The 26,143-nt window shown below is 42.8% G+C and overlaps 1 protein-coding gene across 3 annotated transcripts in view; it reads right to left on the bottom strand.

The window, feature by feature from the left end:
- Nucleotides 1-25,900, bottom strand: part of pag1 (phosphoprotein membrane anchor with glycosphingolipid microdomains 1) — a 177,802-nt gene extending 151,902 nt beyond the window's left edge. The window contains exon 1 of one of the 3 annotated variants that reach the window (XM_069921137.1): nucleotides 25,708-25,900. The gene's annotated coding sequence lies outside the window, so the exon portion shown is untranslated. The remainder of the gene's footprint in view (nucleotides 1-25,707) is intronic. The other 2 variants (XM_069921135.1, XM_069921136.1) reach the window with 2 other exon arrangements.
- Between the last annotated feature and the right edge of the window lie 243 nt (nucleotides 25,901-26,143).

Here is a 26,143-nt window from a genome sequence, read left to right as displayed (position 1 = left end):
GGGGCAGACATGGGAGAAAGAGAGGAGGGGCAGACATGGGAGAAAGAGAGGAGGGGCAGACATGGGAGAAAGAGAGGAGGGGCAGACATGGGAGAAAGAGAGGAGGGGCAGACATGGGAGAAAGAGAGGAGGGGCAGACATGGGAGAAAGAGAGGAGGGGCAGACATGGGAGAAAGAGAGGAGGGGCAGACATGGGAGAAAGAGAGGAGGGGCAGACATGGGAGAAAGAGAGGAGGGGCAGACATGGGAGAAAGAGAGGAGGGGCAGACATGGGAGAAAGAGAGGAGGGGCAGACATGGGAGAAAGAGAGGAGGGGCAGACATGGGAGAAAGAGAGGAGGGGCAGACATGGGAGAAAGAGAGGAGGGGCAGACATGGGAGAAAGAGAGGAGGGGCAGACATGGGAGAAAGAGAGGAGGGGCAGACATGGGAGAAAGAGAGGAGGGGCAGACATGGGAGAAAGAGAGGAGGGGCAGACATGGGAGAAAGAGAGGAGGGGCAGACATGGGAGAAAGAGAGGAGGGGCAGACATGGGAGAAAGAGAGGAGGGGCAGACATGGGAGAAAGAGAGGAGGGGCAGACATGGGAGAAAGAGAGGAGGGGCAGACATGGGAGAAAGAGAGGAGGGGCAGACATGGGAGAAAGAGAGGAGGAGCAGATATGGGAGAAAGAGAGGAGGAGCAGATATGGGAGAAAGAGAGGAGGAGCAGATATGGGAGAAAGAGAGGAGGAGCAGATATGGGAGAAAGAGAGGAGGAGCAGATATGGGAGAAAGAGAGGAGGAGCAGATATGGGAGAAAGAGAGGAGGAGCAGATATGGGAGAAAGAGAGGAGGAGCAGATATGGGAGAAAGAGAGGAGGAGCAGATATGGGAGAAAGAGAGGAGGAGCAGATATGGGAGAAAGAGAGGAGGGGCAGATGAGGGCAGTAGAGGGGAAGCCACATTTTCTGAAGGAGGAGAACGACATCTTGGATGTCCTGGGAGCAGATTCGATAGAGATTTGAGAGAAAGAATTAGAATCCTTACTGGAGACATGGTGGGAAGAGATGCAGTGCTATGTGAAGTCTATTTCATTGAGAAATCCATGTTGTGGAAAATTTAAGATATGGGAAATAAAAGTGAAATTAAAACAGCAATTCAAAGGGAAATGGTACGAATAAATAAAAAGCAAAACCTTAAAACCCAAAGTGGTTTCACAGCAGGTTCCAGGAAGAATGCAATAGCAGAGATTCAGAATAAATTAAAATATACTGCCAGAGAGAAATTGTTCCTTATGAGGAAAAACTGGACATGTTGAGGCGTTTTGTCCATAGAAAAACAAAAGAGAAATGTATACAGTATAACTATGATGGTTCTGAGTCATGAATCGAAAGTTCCTTTTGGAAATCAATAGCTGGGAGCACAAATTTTAGATCATTAATAGAATTCATGGGGCTTCACAAGGGGAAACTAAATTACCTAATTTTTCTTGAAGGAAGGGACATCAGCTGAAATAGTGATGGAGGCAGAAATATTCCCAGCAAACAATTTATACTTATGACAAATACTTGAGCTCAAGGTCATGGTGGGCAAGAGGCCTCCTACATGGCACAAATTTTCCTCCAACCCTCAAAAAGCTTCTCCCCATGTTATATGCCCAACAATCTGCTGATGCAGATCAAGTTCCTCATAGCTGTACTGATTGTACCAGTCAGTTTTGCAACTTATTTGCTCTCATATTAAAATAATTACTATTTTTATATATATGGGATCACTTTTCCTTTAAAAGGCTATTTAATTATTACTATAATTTTGATTGTGTAATTTTCTATCTTTTCCTCTTAGTAACTGGCTATTTCGGTCCAGAAGTCCAGGCCACCCACTTTACATCCAATTAACTACACGCCCAGTACATTTTGAATGGTTGGGAGGAAACCAGAGTCTCCAGGGAAAACCCACGCAGATACAAACTCCTTACAGACAGCACAAGATGAGAACCCAAGTCCCGATTGCTGGCGCTATAAAGGCATTGCACTAACTGCTACACCAACCGTGCCACCCCTACACCAACCGTGCCACCCCTACACCAACCGTGCCACCCCTACACCAACCGTGCCACCCCTACACCAACCGTGCCACCCCTACACCAACCGTGCCTCCCCAACACCAACCGTGCCTCCCCAACACCAACCGTGCCTCCCCTACACCAACCGTGCCTCCCCTACACCAACCGTGCCTCCCCTACACCAACCGTGCCTCCCCTACACCAACCGTGCCTCCCCTACACCAACCGTGCCACCCCTACACCAACCGTGCCACCCCTACACCAACCGTGCCTCCCCTACACCAACCGTGCCTCCCCTACACCAACCGTGCCTCCCCTACACCAACCGTGCCTCCCCTACACCAACCGTGCCTCCCCTACACCAACCGTGCCTCCCCTACACCAACCGTGCCTCCCCTACACCAACCGTGCCTCCCCTACACCAACCGTGCCTCCCCTACACCAACCGTGCCTCCCCTACACCAACCGTGCCTCCCCTACACCAACCGTGCCTCCCCTACACCAACCGTGCCTCCCCTACACCAACCGTGCCTCCCCTACACCAACCGTGCCTCCCCTACACCAACCGTGCCTCCCCTACACCAACCGTGCCTCCCCTACACCAACCGTGCCTCCCCTACACCAACCGTGCCTCCCCTACACCAACCGTGCCTCCCCTACACCAACCGTGCCTCCCCTACACCAACCGTGCCTCCCCTACACCAACCGTGCCTCCCCTACACCAACCGTGCCTCCCCTACACCAACCGTGCCTCCCCCTACACCAACCGTGCCTCCCCCTACACCAACCGTGCCTCCCCTACACCAACCGTGCCTCCCCTACACCAACCGTGCCTCCCCTACACCAACCGTGCCTCCCCTACACCAACCGTGCCTCCCCTACACCAACCGTGCCTCCCCTACACCAACCGTGCCTCCCCTACACCAACCGTGCCTCCCCTACACCAACCGTGCCTCCCCTACACCAACCGTGCCTCCCCTACACCAACCGTGCCTCCCCTACACCAACCGTGCCTCCCCTACACCAACCGTGCCACCCCTACACCAACCGTGCCACCCCTACACCAACCGTGCCACCCCTACACCAACCGTGCCACCCCTACACCAACCGTGCCACCCCTACACCAACCGTGCCACCCCTACACCAACCGTGCCACCCCTACACCAACCGTGCCACCCCTACACCAACCGTGCCACCCCTACACCAACCGTGCCACCCCTACACCAACCGTGCCACCCCTACACCAACCGTGCCACCCCACACCAACCGTGCCACCCCACACCAACCGTGCCACCCCACACCAACCGTGCCACCCCACACCAACCGTGCCACCCCACACCAACCGTGCCACCCCACACCAACCGTGCCACCCCACACCAACCGTGCCACCCCACACCAACCGTGCCACCCCACACCAACCGTGCCACCCCACACCAACCGTGCCACCCCACACCAACCGTGCCACCCCTACACCAACCGTGCCACCCCTACACCAACCGTGCCACCCCTACACCAACCGTGCCACCCCTACACCAACCGTGCCACCCCTACACCAACCGTGCCACCCCTACACCAACCGTGCCACCCCTACACCAACCGTGCCACCCCTACACCAACCGTGCCACCCCTACACCAACCGTGCCACCCCTACACCAACCGTGCCACCCCTACACCAACCGTGCCACCCCTACACCAACCGTGCCACCCCTACACCAACCGTGCCACCCCTACACCAACCGTGCCACCCCTACACCAACCGTGCCACCCCTACACCAACCGTGCCACCCCTACACCAACCGTGCCACCCCTACACCAACCGTGCCACCCCTACACCAACCGTGCCACCCCTACACCAACCGTGCCACCCCTACACCAACCGTGCCACCCCTACACCAACCGTGCCACCCCTACACCAACCGTGCCACCCCTACACCAACCGTGCCACCCCTACACCAACCGTGCCACCCCTACACCAACCGTGCCACCCCTACACCAACCGTGCCACCCCTACACCAACCGTGCCACCCCTACACCAACCGTGCCACCCCTACACCAACCGTGCCACCCCTACACCAACCGTGCCACCCCTACACCAACCGTGCCACCCCTACACCAACCGTGCCACCCCTACACCAACCGTGCCACCCCTACACCAACCGTGCCACCCCTACACCAACCGTGCCACCCCTACACCAACCGTGCCACCCCTACACCAACCGTGCCACCCCTACACCAACCGTGCCACCCCTACACCAACCGTGCCACCCCTACACCAACCGTGCCACCCCTACACCAACCGTGCCACCCCTACACCAACCGTGCCACCCCTACACCAACCGTGCCACCCCTACACCAACCGTGCCACCCCTACACCAACCGTGCCACCCCTACACCAACCGTGCCACCCCTACACCAACCGTGCCACCCCTACACCAACCGTGCCACCCCTACACCAACCGTGCCACCCCTACACCAACCGTGCCACCCCTACACCAACCGTGCCACCCCTACACCAACCGTGCCACCCCTACACCAACCGTGCCACCCCTACACCAACCGTGCCACCCCTACACCAACCGTGCCACCCCTACACCAACCGTGCCACCCCTACACCAACCGTGCCACCCCTACACCAACCGTGCCACCCCTACACCAACCGTGCCACCCCTACACCAACCGTGCCACCCCTACACCAACCGTGCCACCCCTACACCAACCGTGCCACCCCTACACCAACCGTGCCACCCCTACACCAACCGTGCCACCCCTACACCAACCGTGCTGCCACAATGATTACTCCTAGTTAGATAACTAGGAGCAATGTCCGCATGAAACTGGTTTGTCGTGGTATTGAGAAATACCCGGAACTGTACATTAATATTAAGCAGAGGAACTTAATGATCAGTATAATGAAGTATTTGGAAACATGCATATTACTATTTATAGCAACAGTTGGTACTTGGCTGTTATAAACTGCAAAAATTTGTTGACTCATTTGAGGAAATGTTTGCTGTCATTTTAATTCCAATTACACAATAGCAATGAGAAATTAACTTGGTTATTTGGCTGCATCCATGGTACATATCAAATTCTATTCAATGAAGAGACAACTTCAAAACCAAGTTATTATGTCTCTTTTTAAATAAAGTCCAAATTGTTATTTTGCAGTGTTGCTTGGAGATGGGTTTTCACAATTGTTGAGGCATCTATTCAGCAGATTTAATTCCCCAATTGAAAATCCACTACAAGAGGACTAAACAGCGTCACACTGGGTGTTAATTTCCTATACCCAGCTTCACCATCCCACATGCTTCGAGTCTAGTCAAATCTTTCATCACAAATCCCATGCTGGTTTAACATATATATTCTGATATACTTGATATACTTGTTTCCATCTGGTTTCCAGTGGCTAGAAAATGGGGTACGGAGAGTTTCCAGCTTCTTTGAATTTGTTATTTACAATGGGCAACTTGACATCTGTTCACTCAAGTTACATCTATGATCAGCTCCAGTCATGGTATCAATTTTAAAACCCGTTGAACACTCAAATACTTATTTTTGTTGAATTACCAGTCATTGGCATTTGCCACAATAATGTGATGACAAAAGTCATCTTGATTCTTCTTAAATCAGTGCAGATGGGAAACGTCTCGTTCACAATCACACTCAACACCAGCACTCAAGATGTGTACTCAGTCCCCTACTATACTTTCTCGACGTCAATGATTGTACAGCTAAATACGATTCCAAATCCAACTTCAAATTTGCTCTTGACACCACAATACTGGTGGGTATCAAACAATGATGAAATGGAATGCAGAAAAGAACCATTCTCTCAACAACAACGAGATGATCATTGACTTCTGGAGAGGGTGCAAATGTCCACACCCCATCTATATCAAGTCGAAAGAGTACATAGATTCAAATTCCAATGACCTAGCCTGGATTTTTAAAAAATGACCTGATAGTTGTTATGAGCCCAAAGGACCCCAAAATCCAGCAGCAATAGAAATGCCAAGACAAATGGTTACTTAAACAAGAGTTGCTTTTAATTATCATTAAACATGGAAACAGTAGTAAAGATACAAAACAGAAAAATGTAAACAAGGAAGTCTAGTATGTCCTCCCCTCCTCATCCCATCCCACAATAATTCCTACAGTTGCACCAACACATACTTGCTGGATGCATCACAATGTGGTTTGGGAGCTGCTCGGTTCAAGATTAAAGCAAGATATAGAAGGCAGTGAATGCAGCTTGGAACATAATGAACATTTTCCTCTCCTCCATGGACTCCATCTATATCTCCAGCTGCCTAGGAAAGACAGCCAACATATTGAAAGACCCGCCACAGGCTGAGTACACTATTCTATCTCCTTTCATCGTGGAAAGCTTAATGTTGTGAAGCCACTCATCAACAGGCTTAAAGATAGCTTCAGGCTCCTGAATGAACTCCATAGGTACTTTCATGCCGATCTTGCTTGGTGCTAATGTGATCATCCTTTATATTGTAATCTTATACTTTAAATTATGCTCTTTACATAGCCGAATGTAATGTTAGAGATAATCTGTTGGTCTGTTCACAGAAGAACCCTTCTCACTGTACTCAAAGTTCAAATTTATTTTCAGAGTACATGCATAATATCACATATAACCCAGAGATTCTTTTTCTGAAGGCCACCCTTAGTAATCTCTATACTGGGAACTGTAAACTGAAAACCAAATTTTTTTTAAAAAAGAAAAAACTTTAAGCAAATTGACTGCAGAAGTAGGTATAAATATGCAGCAATAAAATAATGAGTAATAACCGAGTCCTTAAATTATCCTCCGAATGAGTTTAAGAGTTCTGGAGTCTAATAATTGAACGATGTCAACTATTCCTGAATCTGGTGGTACAAGTCCTATGGTACCTGCACCTCCTTCCTGATGTCAGCAGTGATAACAGATGATGCACACCCCTGATGATGGTCACTGCTGTCTGATGGCAATGTTCCATGTAGATATTCTCAAGGACGGAGAGTTTTGCCTGCGATGTACTGGGCTGAGCCCACTACCTTTTGCAGGATTTTTCACTCAGAGGTCTTGGCACTCCCATACCAGGCCAGATAGAGCCTGACAGCATACTTTCCACCACACAATGCAGAGGTTTCTCAGGGTTTATGATGACATTATGAAACTGCAGACTGCTGAGGAAGAGGAGGCGCTGTCATGCTTTCTTCACAATGTCATTAATACAATTGGTCCAGGACAGACCCTATCTAGATACTTCTGACAAATAAACTTGAAACTTAAAAATTCAAATCAAAAGGCAACTTCCTACAACATTCAGACATAAAAATGTTTGTTAATATCAATATACAAGTGCCCTCTGTAATATTTAGGACAAAGACATTTTTATCTCTATTTGCCCCTGTGCTCCACAGTTTTAAATGTGTAATCAAACAATTCCCATGTGATTAAAGTGCATATTCCAGGTTTTATTCAAGGTTATTTGTATATATTTTGGTACAATATTTATATATTGTCTGTGATTCACAGACATCATCAGGTGCTGCTCTGCCAGGTCTCCACTGCAGTTCCTGCTTGTTTTGGGAGATTGTCCCTTTAAGTTTTCACTTCAGCATATGGAAGGTATGCTCAATTGGATTTAGATCAGGTGACTGTCTTGGCCAATCAAGAATTTTCCAGTTTTTAGCTTTGAAAAACCTTTGTTGTTTTAGCAGTATGTTTGGGATTATTGACTTGCTGTAGAATAAAGCACTGTCCACAAAGTTTGGAGCCATTTGCTCAAACTTAAGCAGATAAGAGGTTTCTAAACACCTCAAAATTCATTTTATTACTGCCATCAGCAGTTGTATCATCAATGAAGATAAGAGCACCAGTATCTGTGGCAGCCATACATGCTCAGGCCATAATACCATGATTCACAGATTACCTGGTACACTTTGGATCTTGGGCGGTTCCTTTACTCCTCCACACTTCACTCCTGCCATCACTCTGATACAGGTTAATCTTAGTCTCATCTGTCCATAAAAACATTTGTCCAGAATTCTGCAGGCTCTTAAATACTTCTTGGTAAACTGTAATCTGGCCATCCTGATTCTGTGGCTAACTAGTGGTTTGCATCTTGCAGCGTAGCCTCTGTATTTCTGTTCTTGAAGTCTTCTGCAGATGGTAGCCATTGACATATCCACACATTCCTCCTGAAGAGTATTTCTGATCTGTTGGACAGGCATTTGGGGATTTTTCTTCATTATGAGGAGAATTCTTCTGTCATCAGGAGTGAAGTCTTCCTTGGCCTACCATTCCCTTTCCAATTACTGTACTCACCAGTATGCTCTTTCTTCTTAATGGTGTTCCAAACCATTTATTTTCATCATCCTAAGGTTTGGGTGATTCTCTTACTATTTCAATCTTGTTTTTCCTGCCTCAATGGTTTCTTTGACTTACATTGGGACAACTCATGTTGAAAAATGGAAACTACAGACTCCAAAGGTGATCAAAAGCTTAGAAGCAAGCCTAGTTCATGTATATCTGCACCAATGAAGCAATTAAACATACCCGAGTAATCACAAACACTTGTGAAGCCAAATGTGGCAAACATTATGGTGCCCTGAAATGGGGGAACAATCTGTAAAAAGTGTTCTAATTTCTACATGGTCAAACCAAAATGTATACAAATAACCTGAATAAAATCTGAATGTGCACTTGAATTATTTGATTACAAATTTAAAACTGTGGAGCACGGGAAAATAAAGTGTCTTTGTCCCAAACATTAGGAAGCCCATTGTACAGGCCACCTTTCTGCAATTAGAGTGCGGAGAATTGAAAAGGCTTTGGCACTTAATAATAATGATATATGAGTAAAATAATGGTTGTACTTTGAGTACAAATAATTTTAAGAACTGAGAATGTGATGTGGTTATTATCTTGATATGAAAATGTTTATGTTATTCTTGAGTCTGAATGACAATACAGACAGTACCCCTAATCTGATTTCCTGAAATGATCCAAAATCTGAAACTTTTTCATCCATGGTCCCATAAGGTAATACGAAATACGCAGTAGAGTTCAGAAATCCCAATCGGAGAACGGGACGAAGCAGACGTATGTAGTGCATTATTGAGTGTAGATTTTTCAATATGTTGAATTTAATTTGTGCATATGTAAATATAGCGCCTTTGGAAGACTACACAAAGGAGTCTGGAAAAACAACCAACTGAAAAACCTCACAAAGATAAGCGTATACAGAGCCGTTGTCATACCCACACTCCTGTTCGGCTCCGAATCATGGGTCCTCTACCGGCACCACCTACGGCTCCTAGAACGCTTCCACCAGCGTTGTCTCCGCTCCATCCTCAACATCCATTGGAGCGCTCACACCCCTAACGTCGAGGTACTCGAGATGGCAGAGGTCGACAGCATCGAGTCCACGCTGCTGAAGATCCAGCTGCGCTGGGTGGGTCACGTCTCCAGAATGGAGGACCATCGCCTTCCCAAGATCGTATTATATGGCGAGCTCTCCACTGGCCACCGTGACAGAGGTGCACCAAAGAAAAGGTACAAGGACTGCCTAAAGAAATCTCTTGGTGCCTGCCACATTGACCACCGCCAGTGGGCTGATAACACCTCAAACCGTGCATCTTGGCGCCTCACAGTTTGGCGGGCAGCAGCCTCCTTTGAAGAAGACCGCAGAGCCCACCTCACTGACAAAAGGCAAAGGAGGAAAAACCCAACACCCAACCCCAACCAACCAATTTTCCCTTGCAACCGCTGCAATCGTGTCTGCCTGTCCCGCATCGGACTGGTCAGCCACAAACGAGCCTGCAGCTGACGTGGACTTTTTACCCCCTCCATAAATCTTCGTCCGCGAAGCCAAGCCAAAGATGTAAATATTTGTATTGTAATGTTAATGCATGTATCTTAAGTCTGAGTGAATGAGTCAATTCACATCAGGTTCCTTGGAGTGCACTTGGCAGAGAATCTCACCTGGTCCCTTAACACTAGCTCCATTGCCAAGAATGCCAAGCAGCTCCTCTACTTCCTACTGAAAGTTCATCTCCCACCCTACATCCTCACTACATTTTAAAGAGGATGCATTGGGAGCATTTTGTGCAACTGCATCACCACTTGGTTTGGAAGCTGTACCTCCTCGGACCACAAGACCTTGCAGAGGATAGTGAAGTTAGTGAAAAAGATTGGGGGGGGGGGGGTTCCTCTTCCTATCATGAAGGGCATCTACAACACTCAATGCAGGCAAAAGGCAATAAATATTATGATGGACTCCATGCACACCCCTCATGTAAACTGTTCTCCCTTCTGCCATCTGGAAGGAAGTACTGCAGCACTCAGGATCTTGCGTCTAGATTGGGCAACAGCTTTTCCCTCCCCAAGCCATCAGACTCTTAAATTCCCCGAACATTTTTGGAAAGGATAAAGTGGACTTTTACTCTACAAGTCTTAATATATTAATAATTCAATGTGTTTAACTTCTATTCTAACATATTTACGCAAATATTCTCCGTGGTCCTGGAGAAATGCTATCTTCTTTACCGTGCGAGCATGGTATTAACAATAAATAAAGGTGACTTGACTTGATTTTTTTTTAATCCAAAAAAATCCAAAATCCAAAACACTTTTGGTCCCATGCATTTTAGATAAGGGGTACTTGACCTGTACTAACAACCTACTGCAAATTTCAAAGAGTTTTTAAGTAAAAGTGCAAAAATAATCCATGATTCTTCTACTCCAAACCACCCTCCCAAAAAAAATGTTATCAATTACATGCATTTTTAAACCAGAAAAATGTATTGTAATGAACAGACCAATTCAAATTATCTATCTTACTGTGAGGAGCTGATGAAAGTGAATTTAACTCAAAATATAATTTCTGCAAGGAAATGATTGCAGAATTTGTTTTATTAAGATCTAAGTGTTAAACCATTTCAGATGCTCAATATTCTCTCAATTCACAAGCTAAGTTTTAAATAATGTTAAGCAGAGGAGGAGCATGGAAAGGCAATGCAATAAGAAAATCAGTGAGGACCTACTAACTTAATCTGCCAAGTAATCATAAATAACACCAATTTAAAGTAGTACAACATCACAAAGTAGAAAGCAACACCTTGCAAACAGTGTATGAAATGAACAAACTCAATTGAATGAGTACAATAGCAGCTTTGTAGCTATTTTGAGTGACTGGACTAGTAATAAAATTAAATTAAATTTAGACATACCATATGCAAAACAGAACATTTGCTTCAGCAGTAAGCATGCTAAATTAAAAGGATGGCGAGAGAAATAAAAATGATATTTATAATCATGTTCCAATTCTGCTGAAATAAAAATAGGCCAAGTAAGTAGGTTTCCAGGGTGATTGGTTTTAATGCAAAACACACAGTGAATAGAAACCTAAACATTTTTAAAAAATTTTTTTTAAAACAGCTTGCATTAAAATTGCAAAGTATTTACTTCTTAAATTAACCCAAATATTCTCTGTTTTCTGGTATATGAAATCTACTTTCTTATAAAGTCCGCAAAATATAATTTAAAAATGATCAATTTGTTTATTTGATTCGTTGGTTATAGTAACCAGGGACTAAGTGCTTTATAACAATAATGGTGACTACCAATCAATGTTTCAAACGCAAAATGGTCCTTAATGAGATTCACCATCATTAACACGACCAAAATAGCTATTTTGCCCTTCAGTTTATTAAAATTAACCACACCAAGCAGAGCTATTTTTAAAAAAAACACCATTGCAAAAATGTTATAATTTTTGACAAGCTTTCCTGTTCAGTTTCACAACAGAAGTGAAACTCCTTTCCTACTCCCAAACTGATCTAAATAATCTTTCAGACTACTTTTCTATATACTTTGCAGATTCTTCTTCCCAATTCTACAAGCCCTTCTTTCTCACCTCTATTTTATTAACTTCAAAAATATGGATTAGGACGCACATCTTTCTCTGCATTCATTGTAAAATTTATTCATTACATATGTCCTCCCTCAAAACCTGCAAAGCTTTTTAAAAGCTGCTAGGCAGGGTCTGGGACATCCATTTCCTGTAGTGGCAGGAACCGAGACTGTGGTCCTTCTTTGGCATGTGCTCAAAGTTTCAAATGTGCCACTATTCCCTGATAAGCATCTCTCTACACTGGAAGATCAAAATGCTTAAGGCATATCAGTGTGTCTTTCTCCAAGTAGATCATCTTCCAACAGCATTTGATGTCCACCCAAGTATGCATTGCTGGGAATTGCCTGTCGATCAAAGTCATCTCTTGCAGCTGCATCAAGGCTATCCTTTTCCAGGCCATCTTGGCAAACAGTCCAAAATGTGGACAATCAAATCACCTGGACCGAAGCAGGGGTTGGCACTTCTTGTAAAGATCATGCACCATCAGCCATATACACATCTTGAATTGGTTAGCCAAAGCAACAAAATGATGGTCCTGGATCAGATTGAACTGTGACCCTACAGCTGTCCTTTTGCAAGCAATCAAGAAACAGTGGGGGACAATTAAGTAGCTAAATAGAAGGAAGTAACACCAGAAAAATTCTCCGATATGACAGAACAAATGTCTCAAAGGCAAGGTGAAAGCAAATGTAGCCACAAACTGGAAATAGAGCTGGATCAACAATAAAATCAATGTCCCCACCTATCAACATGATTCAAATCTGCTCTCCACTTCCTTACATGCACAAAATCTCAGTTAAACCACTGATGGTCTTCATCCACAGCAGAGAACCCCATATGATTGCCACTTCTTCTCACCCCACTGGGGTATTGCAATACATAGTTTTAAGCTGCACAGGAACAACTCAAGACATCAGCAGAGCCTTCTAAATCCATGATTTCCATCACTACGAATTGGAGAAAATCCTTGTGAGTGACGGGAAAGAAAGGAGAAAATATGGCTGCATCCAATCATCTCCCTTTGCCCTGACTTGCAAAGTATCATCATAGTCACTGGTTCAGAATCCTGGGACCCTGCACCATAAGGATCACTGCCACATGAAGGATCCTGTTCACTAGGAGCAGCTCCAGTTTCTTAATGTAGCAATTAATGTTGGCCTTGCCAGAGCTTACTATTGTGAGCATATATAAAGAAAAATTGTCAGTGTTGCTGAACCTATTTTTGCTCCAGATCATTGTTCCTATCTCATCATCTTTCGATCAGAACTTGCACTTCTCCATTGTGTCACTTTTATCATATTTGCCTTAAGTGCCTATAAAAGAATGGATCCCCCATTAATAATGTACACAAATAGCAACAGTAACCACAAGTGATAAAGAGGGGAGGAAAGCCTGAAAATTAAAGAATATGAAATAATCATTCTAATGTATTGTGTATGAGTCACATTATGGAGACTTACAGCAAGGGAAAGAGACCGCTTAGCCCATCAGGTATCTACAAGCCAAGAGGAAAAACAAGACAAATTTCACCACTTGAATCCAGTGTTTCTAAAAGTTGCAGGGTCTTTAGTGCACAAACCCCAAGGTCAAGGCCATGGTGGTGGGGTGGAGCAAATGGAATTCAAAGTGCAAAAGTATCAATTATGAGCAGTTGTGGGAACAAAAGGGGAAAACACTGATTGAAATACTGAAGATGGTGGAATTAAATGGATGCTCAGAGAAAAAAGTAAAATTGAGTGAGAAAGGGAAGGGAGCATCATTTGAGAGGTAAGGTTGAGTAATTAAGTTAAGTGCTTGCATGAGAACAAGTGCTAAAAAATAGTTCCACCACGTTTCTGTGAAGTCATTGATTTGTGTAAGATTATAGAAACATGGGTCAAATTATGCCATTTGCTACTACACTGCACTCAGTAGGATGTGTGTGGAGATACTGTCACTCATTTGCAATGTTTATATGGACATTTGCCACTGGAAACATTGTGGGGCACTTGCAAGGATTTTCATAGCATTCATATCTCCTGTACTTTTTACGACTCTATGCAATCACTTTTCACTGAGGATCACAAGACATAATTGCAAGTTATCTCACTGAATGAAGTGCATTCATTTCTCCAGAATTACCACTGCCACAGTTTCTTCTGCTGAGTTTCTGTTTGAATGCTGCAAGAGTAGGGACAACAGAATAGCCACTGAAGTCAAGGTATAACAATCACTCAGACTTTTAACCTGTAGAGTAGAAATGAATTCAAACTCTCCCATTCCCACAAGAGATCAGAAACTGTCTTCATATACCACATGCACCATTAACTTCATCAGGCAGGCTCAGATACTGCCAGCTGCAGGCAAACAACACCTTTTGGACATTACTGGGACAGAGAGAGAAATTCATCTGCACTAGATCAGCTCTTGGGAAATATCTATGAATGCTGATAATATAGGGGTGGGAATTTCAAATACAATTGAAGAGCACGCACTGTACAATTTAGCTTGATAATAACACAACAAAAACTTACAGCCTAATTACACAAGAAATGCTGTCTGATGACAGGATAAATGCACATAATTGTGCAACGTATTTTACAGGATGATTTTCTTCCAGTCAGAATGTACATCAGATTGAAGATAAACCAGAAACAAAAACAGTAACAAAATCATTGCATTTGTTTAAATAAAGTGGAACGAAATTTCAAAGGATTTTTACAGCACGATGAGGTCAAGTTTATAATCTTGAGTTAACTGGAAATAAAACTACATACTGTATTTAGTATTATAACAAGCCCTATTCCTTCCAGCCCATTACATTTTATAATTGGAATTAAATATTCAGACTTTCATGTATAATAATGGAGGAAAATTTCAAAATTTATATCAACAGAAATTTTTGAATTCATTCCTGTTTATTAAAATTGATAATTACACCTCCAGCAAAAATAAACATCTCCACAAGAGTCAGAACACTACCTGATCAAGAAAAGGAGTTATGATGTGATGGCAGATCTTGGCAAATTTATGCAGTACACTACAGTTAAACCAAAATAACTAGTCTGATCAAGCACAATCCATATCCTGCTACATTAACACTGAAGCCCTCCATTTCAAATGAAATTAAAATGGAAATAATGTTGCCTTTGCTCTGTTCTAACTAATTTCTCTCTGTAATGACTTTTGTTATTGCTGTTCTATGACTTGACTAAGTTGATTGCACTCAAAACAATCTTGCTCACTGTACTTCAGTGCACATGACAGTAAGCAAACTTTGTTGCAAACATAGATGGCAAATAGATGGCAACTATTCTTCTGTAAATTACATATTCTGTAATCCTGCTATTTACTCCTTTCCAAAATGAAGTATGCAGGAGCTACAAGTATCCCCTATCATTATTCATGTGAAAACTAAGGCCTCAAAATTGCCAAAAGATACTCTGACAGTACCAAATAAGATGCTATTTACATATTTCAGTTGCAGGATAAGGCTTCCATTTTCCCTTTAACATCTTCGGCAGGAGAAAGTACCACACTTGCCAGCTAATTGTCATTGCTAAAAAAATTCGGAGTTTGCTTGGAACATCAAATATTAGTGAAATAATAACTATTAGCTCCTGCTTTAACGGATGCTTTGATGCAAGTTCCTTTAAGTACAAAAGTGCTGTGTATTCCATTTTAGGCTGTTAGGAATTTTAAAAATCAAGTTATCAGCAAATTACAGAAAATAGCAAGATGTTGCTCTTCTCACCCAATAATGTTGTCCAAAAAAGGTGCTGATACAACTTGTGCCTTCGTCTTAAGATTAATAATTACTGTAAATAAGTCTTCCTAATAATCCATCAAATTCTGGGATGAACATTAAGACTTCTGATGTGGCACAAAATGTGTGTTCTATGCAATGATATACTTCTGAGACCTATAATGACTATCTCAATGTGCTGGAAAATATCACCAATATTACCTTCACAAAATCCTCCAAACTCAAAGTGCCAGTGTCTTTTTCCAAGCCAAAGTCCCTAATATTGAGGCCCTCATTGCACCCAATTAGTTGGTCACTTCCTGACACTTTAAATAGATGGTCTTTTCTGAGCATTGCCATGGGAAATTATCAGGCTGACGAAGGAAAATATTCACGGTTTCGCTCAAAGCTTCTGAAAAAGAAAACTTAATTGGCACCTTAAGCAAAATAATAAAGCTTGTGGAAATATGATTGAGACAGCACAGTTTGCATAGCAGTACGCACGATGTTGTTACAGCTCTTTACATTCTCCCCATATCTGGTGGGTTTCCTCCGGATGCTCAGATTTCTTCCCATCCTTCAAAATGTACAAAATTGTAGATCAATTGGGTGCAATTGAGCAGCATGGGCCAGAGGGTTTGTCACCATGCTGTATGTGTAAGTTTTAAAAAAAATAAATTTAAATGATTTTGGTCTATTTCTTGCACAATTATGTTCTCCAAAAATAAAAAGGCACTGGTACAACTTATGCACTCAACATGACTGCAAATAAGTCTTTCTGGGCTGAATTTGCTTCCAACAAGCTATTGCTCAAGTGATGCAATTGATTTTGCAGTACTTCAAAATCTATTTTTAAGCATAACCAAATTATCTGAGAATGGGCCACATGATCACCAATAGTGTGAGAGAGGAAATCAGGGATGCACCAAAGGGAGGAATTGGGGCTGCAGAACTGGATGAGGTTACAGAGGCAATGAAGGAAAGGATATGGAGGAAGTTGAACAGAAAGAAAAGAAACTTCCATAAAGATGAAGAAAGCAGATTCATTACTTTGGATGGACCATAAATATTGAACTTCTATTATTGTTTATAAGGGCTATTTTATTGGTTCTACAATTCTAGTGCAAAGTCAAGTTGCACAAACAAATTGGGCTTGGATATTTTCATTCTCCATTGAATAATTCCAAGGATAAATTGTTAATGTCTATTGAACACAAGTGTAAAGATTTCAAGAGATCCATCAACAAGAATGCCATTTAGACTGAATGAAAAGAAATTTGGTGTTTTAACTAAACAGTTCATGGTTTTAAAAAAAACTATTTAAAAAGCCTTGGGTATCTCCAAATTGCTGCCATGCAGTTCCAAATGTGACATGTAATGCTTACAATATTGTTGATAAAAATCTATTCCCTGATAATGCTTTTTCTCCATTGTACACAACCTTGTTATTCATCAAGTTAGCTGTATAACCTTTATTTAATGTTCAAGTCAATTATTCCATTTACTGATAAACCTGCTCATTGCATAAATTGCATAAATAACATTAAATTCAAATGCAGAAGTCAAAAAGAGGAGTGCAAAAGGGGATAGTGGCCCCTTGAGTTAGCAAACTTTCAGTGTACACGACAATTTTTTTTTTGTTTAATTTAGACATATAGCACGGTAACAGGTCCTTTTGGCCCACAAGCCTGTGTCACCCAATTACACCCAATTGACCTACATCCCTGGTACGTTTTGAATGGTGGGAGGAAACTGGAGCACCCAGAGTAACAGAAAGGTGGAGAACATACAAATTCCAAACAGACAGCATGGGATTCAAACCCAAATCCCTGCAGTTAACTGGGATTCACTGGTAGTGTGTTGTGCTGATGGCTGGCTCCGCCCCCATCTGCTCACATATAACCCTGGTTTCCTGCTTAAACCCAGAACCCTTCTGAAGACTACTGTGAAGACCTACCCATAGTTATAAGCTAATAAAAGCATTTGTTCTCCCTCCAGTCGAGAGAGCTTTTATTTGCGCTACAGTCCCAATCTCTGGTGCAGTAACAACGTTGCACTAACTACTTTAATCATGCCACCTATTAATATTAACCTTGTAGAACATAGTCATTGTAGAGGTGTTAAAAGTTTCCAAAAAATACAGAAGAAGCTCAGCAAGTCACACAGCATTCTTTATGTAGCAAAGATATATACATAACCAACATTTTGGGCTGATGCCCTTTAACTGAGGAAAGGGCTAAAAGCAAGTACGTGCTTGAATAAAATAGTAGGGGAGGGGCAGGGAAGGAGCACAGGTGATGGGGAGGAGATAACTAAATGGAGAAGGAAGGGGTTTGAGAGCTGGAAGAAAGGACACAGAGGGTCAGAGAAGAGTGAGACAGAAGATTGGCCTAAAGAAAACCAGAGAAGTTGATCCCCAGACAGAATATTAGGTGTTGCTCCTCCAATTTGCAGATGACCTTGGTTTGGCAATGCATGAGTCGATGGACAGACAGTCAGTGTGGGAGTGAGGCACAGAATTGAAATGGGTGGTGTGCATGAAGGAAATGTGACCCGCCTGCCTATCTGGAATGAGTGTGTGGTGGGTGGTCACCTGTCCTCTCCATCTGGAATATATTCGGAAGTCACATCACCTGTCAGTCAGGGTTGGACTCTGGCCACTAATTAATGCACACCTTGCCATTGGCCAATTCAAATCACTCAGCATCTCTATTGGCTAGACACACAGATTAGCTCTGTATTTAGCACCAGCACAGAGCACATTTCGCTCTGCCTCATGATGATAGCCCCGGACGCCACTCCAAGTCAGGTCGCTACTGTGGACATTGCTTGGAAGGGTCGCAGGTAAGGTATGCACTGTGCTGAAGCATTGCTATAGATCAAATTGCTATAGATTGATGCTTGCAGTAGAGACACACCTCCTGATGACCAGGGATCTGAGAGTGTATGTATACCCATGGGTACTGCTTGCACCAGAGCCACCTAATGATCAGGGTGCGTATTATCCTAGCCAATAGTGTGCAAATGTCAGCACTGCCTGTGTGAATTAGTAATTATGTACTGTTTGACATTTTCCCATGCACTTTTATAAATTGTGTGCATTTTGTTCCCATTACAATTTTCTATAAATTGTTGTGTTAATAAAAGCTACATGCTTGCAAACCATTGTGACCAGATTCATCTCTCTATGAACCCACTGAACCTGATACTTTCTCAACACAGCAGATGCCCACTGGGAGATCTCCACCATTGCTGTGGACAGATCAAAGGTGCTCAACAAAACAATCCTCTGGTCTACATCCAGTCTCTCCAATGTAGAGAAGGCCACTCTGGAATGCTGGATGCAATAGATGGTTCTCGCAAATTCACAAGTGTTATGCTGCTTTACTTTGAGGCCCCAAATGGTGGAGAGGGAGGAACTGTGGGCAGAAGTGTGGCATTTCCTGCAATCACAGGGGTAGGTGCCAAGGGGGCAATTAGTGGGAAGGGATGAGCAGATGAGGGAGTCATGGAGGGAATGGTCCCTGTGGAAGGTGGAGAGGGAAAGATGTGTCTGTTGGTGGGATCATGTTGTAGGTGATGGAAATTGCGGAATATGTTGAATGCAGAGACTGGTGAGGTGGGAGGTAACAGGTAGTAATGCTGAAGAACAAAATAGAGTTTAGAATTGGGATCTAAAATTCATATAACATTAGCAAACCTTTTGCCTTTAAGGAGAGCTATTAATATCCACTTTGATAAGCACACTACAAACCATCACTATCCCAAGTATTTCAGTTATAATTTCAATATTTATAAGATGGCAGAAGTAGTAACTAGGGATTATATTACAAACTGTACATCTTGTTTCATTTGACTGTTAGTAAAAACAAACCTAACAAGCTCCTAAGTATAAAACACAAAAAGCTGGAGAAGCTCAGCAGATCAAACAGTGCCTTTATGTAGCAAAGGTAGAAATATATATATATATTTAAAAAAAAATATATATATATAAAAATATATATAAATATAAATATATATATATATATATATATAAATATATATATATATTTATATATATATAAATATAAATATATATATTTATATATATATAAATATATATATATATATATATTTATATATATATATAAATATAAATATATATATATATATATATATATATAAATATAAATATATATATATTTATATATATATTTATATATATATATATATATATATAAAAACAGTTTCAGGCTTTAAACCTTCATGAAGGTATGAGGGAATGCCAGCAGGCATCCAAACAAAAGGGTAGAGGGGTGGCAAAGGCAGGAGGATAAGGGGAGATGTGGGGGACAGCAGCAATGAAAGGGAGGAGGAATGGCTGGGTGGGTAAGTGGGAAGGGAGTAAGATGAACTGCTGATATTCCTGATTACCTGGCTCCACCCTGTTCTGTGACTGTACCTGTGCCCCCCCCACCCACCTCCCTCTTTTGACCTTGTATAAAGCCTCTAACACCTCGGCCCTTCCCCAGAAAGCCAGGGTCACGGCACAGAATGAGGTCCCGGTCCATTGTGAATAAAAGCCTGTTAATCAGTGACCCAGTCTCAGCCGCTCGAGTTATTTACTGCGCTTCAGGAAGAACTGGAAAGGGGGAGGGGATAGAAAAGGTGAGCAAGTTTAACAGAAAGCAGAGAAATCAACGTTAATGCCATCTGGCTGGAGATTGCCCAGACAGAAGATAAGGTGTTGTTTCTCCAATCTGCAGGTGATCATGGTGGGATATGCAAAAGGGCATGGACAGACATGTGGGTGTGGGAGTGTGGTTCAGAACTGAAATGGTTGGCTACTGGGAGGTTGCTGTGGTTGTGGACAGAGAGAAGGTGCTCAGCGAAGCGATCTCCCAATCTGTGACTGGTCTCTCCGATGTAGAAAATGCCACAAAGAGAGCACCTGATGCAGTAAATAAGTGCTAGTGAAGTGTTACTTCAGACTGTGGTAAGGGAGGAGGTGTGGGCACAAGTGTTGCACCTCCTGTGGGCACAGGGGAAGGTGCTAGAAATGCAATGGGTGGGAGGGATGAGTGCACAAGGGAATCATAGAGGGAGTTGTTCCTGCAGAAGGCCGAGAGGGGAGGAGCAGTTAAGTATCAAGTGAAATCAACTCATAAAAATTGGAAATAGGAGTAGGCCATGCAGCCCTTTGAGCCTCTTTCACCATTCAAGATAATCATAGTTAATCATCTCTCAGGACCATATACAGTACATGCTCTTTCCCAAATCTCAATACTTTTTCTTTATATTTTTTTAAAAACTCCTTAAATGTATTCAGCAGTTAGGTCATTATAGTCATCACGGTCACAACGTGGATTGGTTCTCCACCTTCAAGATAATTCTGTGCAACTCAGACCAAAATCTCCCACCCTGATTACTCATTCTAAACACCCAATAGGAGAAATTATCTTCCCCAAATCCAATCTTTCGAGCTCCATCAGAATTTTGTACAAGTAATTTAACATTTTCATTAAGCTGAAAATCAAATAAGATAAAAACAAAACCCAACTACAGTAAATTTAAAAAAATGAAATTACTACTGGATGTGTGATATTTAATTAAGAAACTTCTAACATGAACTAGTCTATAACTATGCATTTATTTTGTTAAAAGCCCCAAAGAGCTTCATAAGTGGAACTAGGCAGATACACAGAAAGAAAAGGCAAGACATAACCAAAGCCTAGGCAAGAACCAAGGACACAATGGAGTGCTTTAAAGCTGGAGTCTTAGCCACGAAAAGAATTTTAGGACATGCAGCTAAAATGACTGATGGAACAGTCCAAAAGAAGAGGAGCTATTTCCCATGTCTGCACTCTTCTGACTTTTGAGACCTAGAGAAAATCAACCGTACTACAAATGGAAGACAAGAGATGCAGATCCTCGAACCGGGAGCAAAAATTCAGAAAATCAGGCAACACCTATGGAGGGTTGACAGTCTCTCTGGGTTGGTAACAGAATGTCAAGCACCATCACACTGAACACTGGTGCGCATCAGGACTGTGTGCTCAGCCCGCTCCTGTTCATGTGAATACATTACCAGATCCAGCTCCACAGTGTCATCAAATTTATATATGACACAACAGCTCAGCCTGCTCCTGTTTACACACTGACCCATGACTGCATCACCCGATCCAGCTCCAACAGTGTCACCAAGTTTGCAGATGACGCAACAGCAGTTGGCCACATCAACAACGATGAGTCGCACTAGAGAAGAGGTGGAAATCTCATGAAATGGTGCAAAACAACCCGAGTCTCATCGTGGACAAGATGAAGGAGATAATTGTGGACTTCCAGAGGACCGGAAACAACCACTCTCCACTACACATCAACAACTCTGTAATAGAGAGAGTGGAGAGCATCATGTTCCTTCGAGTCCACTTAACTAGTGACCTATCATGGACACTCAACTTCTCCTCACTTGGCAGGAATATGCCACTGTGATTGCACTTCCTGAGAAAACTGAAGAGGGCAAGGCTACTGGCCACCATTCTGTCAACCTTCTATAGGAGCTCTGTTGAGAGTACCCTGGCCAGCTCTATCACAGGGTGCTACAGTTGCTGCAGAGAAATGGATCGGTGGTCAAACACAGGACCATAAGAGTGGCAGAGAGGATCACTGAAGTCTCCCTCCCCACAATTGATGTGATATACTGGGATCGTTGTTTGAAGAGGGGTTGCAAAATCATCGAAAACCTCTTCCACCTTGCACACATCTTTCAGCGGCTCTCATTGGGGAAGGGATACATGAGTATCAGAGCCAGCACCACCAGGCTGAGGAACAGCTTCTTCCCACAGGCAGTAAGAATGCTGAGCAATCAAAAGAACTGCTCACGCTAACCAAGCAAGACTCTCATTGTACAAAACAACATTTATTTTTATACATGAATTACTTGTCCTGCATATATATTATTTGTCTGTAAGTGTGTTATGCCTGGTTGTGAATACATGTTTTTGCACCAGAAGAACACGGTTTCATGGAGTTGTACTTGTGCAATCACATGACAATAAACTTGACTTGAATAATACCTGCAAGAGATATAAGCAAGTCAGAAAATAAGGCAAAATGCCCTCAACTGAATGAATGTTATTACATCATTCTATAAACATTGGATTCTTTGAATCAACAAAAGTTTAATATGTACTCCTCACTAAACCAGCAATGACATTCTATTAATTTATCATTGAAGAACTTCAAAACTGATCATCCTTTTCCTTCTGTAAACATCCTTTGTGATTCACAAGTACAATACTGCAAGAACAGAAGTTTCAAATGGAATTGACATCCTGATGCGACTGTATCAGCCATGACAGTTGTACTCACCATTGTTTACGGAGTCCAGAGGACCCCAAAAACCAGCAGCAATAGATATGCACGACAACAAAGGGTTGCTCCTAGCCAGACCCAGATCATTCTGGACTGGTCGACCTACATGTGATACGCTCCAGTCTTCTAGTTAATAAAACCCTTGGTTTGGATCAACAAGCCTTTGATTCTTTCCACGCAGTCTTCAAAGGGCACTGAGACTGATGTGATTGACCTTCTAGAATCCAGCATGGACTTGATGGGCCAGTGGCCCCCTCCTGCTTTATGGTAATGAAGCACCATTGCACGGTTCAATACAAAGTTCAAAGCTAAATTCATTATCAGATTAGAAACATGACAACATGCATCCCTGAGATTTTGTTTTCTGTTGGTCAGGTTTAGAAAATCTTAGCACTGTGAACAAACTATACAAACGCAGATATAAATAAATAACAACAAGAAAGATAAAATTCCTTAAGTGAGTTTCTAAATGAGTATAGTTATTCCTTATTATTCAAGAGACTGATAGTTAAACGGTAGTTGAACCTGTTGGTACAACTCTTGAGGCACCTGTACACCATTCCTGATGTCAGAAGTGAGAACAAAGGCTTGGGTGGTGAATATTGCACTCCAATGGCCACTTTTCAAATGGATATTAGGCTTTTGTGAAACATACATCTTTTCGTGTTCACCATACTATTATGCATCCAATTAGCTTATGCATAACTGCAATCCAAAGACTCATTCACCCAGGCACTGGAAACTATTTAGTTTTTGTTTTGTTTCATTAAGATTCACCAAACTATGCTGCACAACTGTATACATCTAGAAAAACAAAATAGAACATAAAACATTACAGCATTTGGGCAAATCATTCAGCCCACAATGCTGTGGTTATCTATATAAACAATCTAATACTTCCTCACCTCACCCCCTATTTTTCTTGCATCCTTATGTCTCTCCAAGATTCTTGGACCAGCCTCCACCACCACCCTGGGCAATGCATTCCAGGCATTCACCATTCTACAAAAAAAAATCTGACATCTCCCCTAATCTCCCTGCATTCATCTTAAACACTCTTCTTAGTATCTGCTATTGTCACCCCAAGAAAAAGGTGCTGGCTGTCTATCCTATCTCAGCCCCTCATAAACATGTATACCTCCATGAAGCCAACTCTTAATCTTCCTTGTTCCAAAGGGAAAAGCTCTGTCAGCCTTGCTCCCCAAGACATGTTCTTCAATCTTGAATTTGTTCTATTAAAATCTCCCATGCACCCTTTCTAAAGCATCTACATCCTTCCTGAAATGAGATGAACAGAACTGAAAGCAATACTCCAAGTCGAACCAGAGTTTTATAGAGCTGCAATGTTACCTCATGGCTCTTGAGCACAATTCCCTGACTAATGAAGGAAGCACATCATACACCTTCTTCACCACCCTATCAACTTGCACAGCAATCTTGAGGGATCAATGGACATGGACCCCAAGATATCAGTGTTCCTCCACAATGAAGAATCCTGCTATTAAACCAATACTCTGCCTTCAAGTTCAATCTTCCAAATTGCATCACTTCACACTCATCCAGATTGAACTCCATCCGCCACTTCAGCATCTTTTCTATATCCTGTTGTCACCTATGACAACCTTTCACAGTACCCATAACACCTTCAACTTTTGTATCATCCAAAACTTATTGACCCATCCCTCTCCTTCCTCCCAGTTATTTATAAAAATCACGTGAGGGGGTGCTGAACAAAGTGGCAACTCTGTCTTCTTTACGGTAGACAAAGAATTTAATGGATGTTCCCTTGCAGTATTACGTGACAATAATGGACCTTTGCCACTAGACACTAACATCAAGGCAGAATATCCAACCCCTGCTTTCTGCGGGCAAGTCAATTGCCCATCCAAGCAGTCACAGTTCTTTGGATCCCATGCCTCAGAACTCTGCACAAGCCTACCACGAGGGACCTTGTCAAACGCCTTACTAAAATCTGTATACATCAATTCTTGCACAAAAGTGAATTAATCAGATAGATTTGGTGTTCTCATCTTCAAGAGTCCTTCAATTCATTGGACACGATAAAGTGCTTCATAATAGAAGCACAAGACCTTAACAGACAGTTCGTGGTGATAGGCATGAAAACAGGCAATTTGCAGACGGTTAGAGAGATCTCAAATTTATCATAACTGTTTCTGAGACGGTCAGGCTTTCATTTCAAAGTCTTAATAATGTTTGAAAACACCATGGCGAAACTCTCTGGGAGAACAAATGAACAAAACGGTGAGTGCATCATGCAATTCCTAACTCTGCACAATTTACAGATTTAAATCCAAGTCACATCGGCAACTGTGACGGTTTCTCACGAAGAACCTTTATTTCCATAAATATCTGCAGCGTTAATAAATTGTCTTCACTACGTCCACTTACTGGAAAAGATTAAAACTAAAACATAGTTCAATGTAATGTACATTCACGTTCTAGTTCAAAAATTTAGTGCTTTCAGCCGTTGTTATTCCACCAGGTTTTTCATTGTACTCGCAATCAAAGTCTTACACAGCCTTCTAATGTTCCAAATATTAAACCCACGAGTCCTTTTACACTCAACTTCTTTAGTCTGATGCCCACATTATTTATATCTATAATTTCACACATACAGTTGCAAATATTTTTAAAAAATAAAAACTTGCCACGAAAAATACCGTACGAATCCTCTAATTCGCGCAATACTCCTCGTTCCACTTGATGGAAATTACTCGGAGTTTAAATGTTGCACTACTTGAAACAGTAAATTATAACGCTGAACGCAGAGAAAAGCGGTCTCGCTTTCCAATGCAGTTCTCACAGCGCTTCACTCAGCAGCAAGCTGGCGACTCTGCCGAGCTGCTGCGGCTGCTGCTCCTCCCACACGTTGGACCAGACACAACCCGCTGGAAACAGCTGGGCAGAACGCGACGACGGCTGCGCACCCCCGAGGAAACAAAAAGAGCCCGGACGCCAAAACTCTGCGCGGACCTGCGCAGTGACACCGCAGGGAACTCTACACGGACCTGCGCAGTGACCCGGAGCGGACTACAATTCCCATCGTTCATACCGAAACTCTGATCACGTGTCCTACCCGCTTCT

The sequence above is a fragment of the Narcine bancroftii genome, chromosome 2 (assembly GCF_036971445.1).
Source record: "Narcine bancroftii isolate sNarBan1 chromosome 2, sNarBan1.hap1, whole genome shotgun sequence".
NCBI lineage: Eukaryota > Metazoa > Chordata > Chondrichthyes > Torpediniformes > Narcinidae > Narcine > Narcine bancroftii.
Note: the sequence above shows the minus strand (reverse complement) of the source record. Positions and strands in the feature narration are given on the sequence as shown.